General features: G+C 28.5%; 1 long non-coding RNA gene across 5 annotated transcripts in view; it reads left to right on the forward strand.

Moving 5' to 3' along the window:
• Positions 1–5,092, forward strand: part of LOC100165478 — a 17,508-nt gene that overhangs the window by 9,177 nt on the left and 3,239 nt on the right. Inside the window, exons 3-7 of one of the 5 annotated variants that reach the window (XR_001679214.2) lie at positions 1,380–1,415; positions 2,045–2,080; positions 2,710–2,745; positions 3,316–3,339; positions 4,812–5,002. This is a non-coding gene — a long non-coding RNA (uncharacterized protein DDB_G0290685). Of the gene's footprint in view, positions 1–1,379; positions 1,416–2,044; positions 2,081–2,709; positions 2,746–3,315; positions 3,340–4,811; positions 5,023–5,092 lie in introns of those variants that run through there. The other 4 variants (XR_003838756.1, XR_003838755.1, XR_003838754.1 and 1 more) reach the window with 4 other exon arrangements.

Here is a 5,092-nt window from a genome sequence, read left to right on the forward strand (position 1 = left end):
CAAAAAATATAAAATTAAATACAAGATATTAAATTTTTATTAGGAATATATGATTATGATTATATATGATATTAGGTATATATGATTTCGGAGGAGGTCTTATCATAATAAATCTTTGGCACGGGCGACGCCGGGTCAGACGACTAGTACAACTATAATATCATATATATCATACATGGGTATATATCAATCTAAATATGATAGGTAGATATATATCAGTGGGAGTAGCGCGGTACTTTAGCTGTAGCGATTAACATAGCGTCGCTAAATATATACAATGTAGCAAAATTATTTATTGTACCAAATGTGTTTAGATTGTAATTATATTTTAATAAAATAAAAAAAAGCAGGTAAGTGGATGTCGCTCTGCTGTACAGTAGATTACAAATGGGTCATTGTATAATGGTTGTATTAGATTTGAATTCAATAAAATAATATCATCGTATAAGAAAAACGATTCTGAGCGGAGACGGTTTGTCAGTCTGGATATTTTATATTTTGTTATTAGTTATTTTATCATGTAACTTGAATTAATATTATAATATTATGATTTTTTGGTTATAAACAAAGCGTTGGAATTAAAATCCCATTTTTACCGGTTTTTCTTATTTTTTGATGGTTTTTCCTGTGGCATTAAATAACTATTGAAAAAATTTAAAAATTACTCCTTTAAAGTACCATTTTGATCCAATTTAATAAAAGATAAGGTACTATATTTTGAAATTGAAACACTTCTTCTGGAAGAAATTTTGTATACAGGATAAAAAAAGAAAAAGAAAAGGAAAAAATAAATAAATAAACACCATTGTAAAAACACTTAATAACACTTCCATTACAATGACCTACACAACGACAAGGTCCACTTGACACTTACACTATACAGCGGAGCGTAAGATGTTTTAGATTCATGCTTGACGTCTCTTTTTTTTTTAAAATGTTTAGCAGATCAAAATTCTTTGTAATCACTAATCCCCTTGCTGTACGAAATCCTTTCTCACAGTGACCGAATGTCTAATAAGTACAAACTACTAATTGGCAATTTTCAATAAAACATTTAAACAAATAATGACCAAGTACTCAAATTAATATCTAAATAAATCAAAAAAAATTTTTAAAAAATGTATCGAAAATGTAGTGTGCTTTATTTAAAAAAAAATAACTTTAGGGATAGCGAGCTACTTTTGGGGAAAGTAGCAGTAGCGTTAGCGTGCTACAAAAAAACGGCAGTGTCCCGACCACTGGTATATAGTGATCATACAAATTGTGTACTAAAATATTCATAATTTATAATATGTATACTATTATATTTATGTGTAGATATGTAATACAAACTGTCCTGAAAAATGTATCATACTTTAAATGTTTGATTCTATTTCTAGAAGAAGGTGGTACAAACACTCAAACTGCTGAAAATAGTAAATAATTTAAGTTTTAATAATTACCACATACCAATGTTATTTATTGTGTCTAATACTTAACACTTAATAACACTTCCATTACAATGACCTACACAACGACAAGGTCCACTCGACACTTACACTATACAGCGGAGCGTAAGATGTTTTAGATTCATGCTTGACGTCTCTTTTTTTTTTTAAATGTTTAGCAGATCAAAATTCTTTGTAATCACTAATCCCCTTGCTGTACGAAATCCTTTCTCACAGTGACCGAATGTCTAATAAGTACAAACAACTAATTGGCAATTTTCAATAAAATGTTTAAACAAATAATGACCAAGTACTCAAGTGAATATCTAAATAAATCAAAAAAAATTTTTAAAAATGTATCGAAAATGTAGTGTGCTACATTTAAAAAAAAATAGCTTTAGGGATAGCGAGCTACTTTTTTGGGAGAGTAGCGGTAGCGTTAGCGTGCAACAAAAAAACGGCAGCGTCCTGACCACTGGTATATAGTGATCATACAAATTGTGTATTATAATATTAATGATTTATAATATGTATATTATAATATTTATGTGTAGATATGTAATAAAAATTGTCCTGAAAATTTTATCATAATTTAAAATGTTCGATTCTATTTCTAGAAGAAGGTGGTACAAATACTCAAACTGCTGAAAATAGTAAATAATTTAAGTTTTAATAATTACCACATACCAATGTTATTTATTGTGACTAATACTTAACACTTAATAACACTTCCATTACAATGACCTACACAACGACAAGGTCCACTCGACATTTACACTATACAGCGGAGCGTAAGATGTTCTAGATTCATGCTTGACGTCTCTTTTTTTTTTAAATGTTTAGCAGATCAAAATTCTTTGTAATCACTAATCCCCTTGCTGTACGAAATCCTTTCTCACAGTGACCGAATGTCTAATAAGTACAAACAACTTATTGGCAATTTTCAATAAAACGTTTAAACAAATAATGACCAAGTACTCAAATGAATATCTAAATAAATCAAAAAAAATTTTTAAAAAATGTATCGAAAATGTAGTGTGCTACATTTAAAAAAAAATAGCTTTAGGGGTAGCGAGCTACTTTTTGGGGAGAGTAGCAGTAGCGTTAGCCTGCTACAAAAAAACGGCAGCGTCCCGACCACTGGTATGTAGTGATCATACAAATTGTGTATTATAATATTCATGATTTATAATATGTATACTATTATATTTATGTGTAGATATGTAATAAAAATTGTCCTGAAAATTTTATCATAATTTAATATGTTTGATTCTATTTCTAGAAAAAGGTGATACAAATACTCAAACTGCAGAAAAAAGTAAATAATTTAAGTTCTAATAATTACCACATACCAATGTTATTTATTGTGTCTAATACATTAATTACATAATATTATTTATATATATATATATATATATAAATAAATATTGGTATAGCCTGTATCTTTGTAAAAATTGAACTCAAAAACTAATAATAATGAATCGTTTTCAATAAAAAAAGACAACATTAAATATCATGAGACTTGGATGTTTTTACCATATATTTCAAGCAATGTAGGCTACAGGTTGGTATAGGGTGGCACACACCAGTGGCGAAGTTATGATCTTATTTTGGAGGAGATGGATAATTTTTTAGGTAAACATGAATTAAGTGTTCAAGCTCTTTGACCTGAAAAAAACAAATGTTATTAGGGGGCGTACAATATTGTGTATGGCTTAATAGTTAATACAATTTGTGTTTAGTAATAAAAAAAATTTAATTCAAAGTATAAAGTTGTTGTTATTGCTTAACAAATGAAATCCTAAAAAATATTTTAATTTATAATAAAATGCGCGAGTTTTATTTGGGTACAAAATAATAATTAAGTGTAATTGTAACAAATCTTTAGATAAGGCGGGATCCAGTGGAAGAGGTATATATGTTGCTCTAAGCACTTATTTAAATATTTGTGACATGATAATTTAAAATAGTTGTAAAATTATGTATATTGTATAGGTACGATGTATAATGTGTATATCTTAACAAATTTTTATACTCACAAAAATATTAAAATTGAATACAAGATATTACATTTTTATCAGGAATAGATGATTTTGATTATATATGATACTAGGTATATATGATTTCGGAGGAGGTCTTATCAAAATCCATACTAAAATAAATCTTTGGCACGGGCGACGCCGGGTCAGACGACTAGTACAACTATATCATATATATCATACATGGGTATATATCAATCTAAATATGATAGGTAGATATATATCAGTGGGAGTAGCGCGGTACTTTAGCTGTAGCGATTAACATAGCGTCGCTAAATATATACAATGTAGCGAAATACTATAGTGCGCTAGAAACTTACGGTTAACGTAGCGAAAATGTTCATTATTTTATCGCTACTTTTAACCTATTTCATGATAATTAAAATATTATTATGTATGTTTATTTATTTAATTAAGATGACTAGATGAGTGTATTTTTGAATTTTTCGGGTTTAGCCCGTACCGCACTAATCAGTAATCATAGATTATAGATAAAACTATAATAATAAGAGCATTATTACAATGTCATATTTTATATTATTGAATACAGAAAACCATAAATAATAATTAATATATTAGTATTTCATTATCAATATTTTTATTTTCTGCATTCGGCATTTTCTGTGTTTCTTTTAAGTATTAAATTGTATACGTAAAAAAAACAGTAATTTTGATTCTATGTATGACTAAATTTAGATTAAACACTTCCATTACAATGACCTACACAACGACAAGGTCCACTCGACATTTACACTATACAGCGGAGCGTAAGATGTTCTAGATTCATGCTTGACGTCTCTTTTTTTTTAAAAATGTTTAGCAGATCAAAATTCTTTGTAATCACTAATCCGCTTGCTGTACGAAATCCTTTCTCACGGTGACCGAATGTCTAATAAGTACAAACTACTAATTGGCAATTTTCAATAAAACTTTTATCTGTTTTGAGTTTTGTTACAGAAATACATGAGATACATTGAATAACCCTGCCTTCCGAAATTACAAGAAAATAGTGGTAGGCATTAACAAAGAATGACCAAGTACTCAAGTGAATATCTAAATAAATCAAAAAAAATTTTTAAAAATGTATCGAAAATGTAGTGTGCTACATTTAAAAAAAAATAGCTTTAGGGATAGCGAGCTACTTTTTTGGGAGAGTAGCGGTAGCGTTAGCGTGCAACAAAAAAAACGGCAGCGTCCTGACCACTGGTATATAGTGATCATACAAATTGTGTATTATAATATTCATGATTTATAATATGTATATTATAATATTTATGTGTAGATATGTAATAAAAATTGTCCTGAAAATTTTATCATAATTTAAAATGTTCGATTCTATTTCTAGAAGAAGGTGGTACAAATACTCAAACTGCTGAAAATAGTAAATAATTTAAGTTTTAATAATTACCACATACCAATGTTATTTATTGTGACTAATACTTAACACTTAATAACACTTCCATTACAATGACCTACACAACGACAAGGTCCACTCGACATTTACACTATACAGCGGAGCGTAAGATGTTCTAGATGCATGCTTGACGTCTCTTTTTTTTTTAAATGTTTAGCAGATCAAAATTCTTTGTAATCACTAATCCGCTTGCTGTACGAAATCCTTTCTCA

This window comes from Acyrthosiphon pisum, chromosome X (genome assembly GCF_005508785.2).
Source record: "Acyrthosiphon pisum isolate AL4f chromosome X, pea_aphid_22Mar2018_4r6ur, whole genome shotgun sequence".
Classification (NCBI taxonomy): domain Eukaryota; kingdom Metazoa; phylum Arthropoda; class Insecta; order Hemiptera; family Aphididae; genus Acyrthosiphon; species Acyrthosiphon pisum.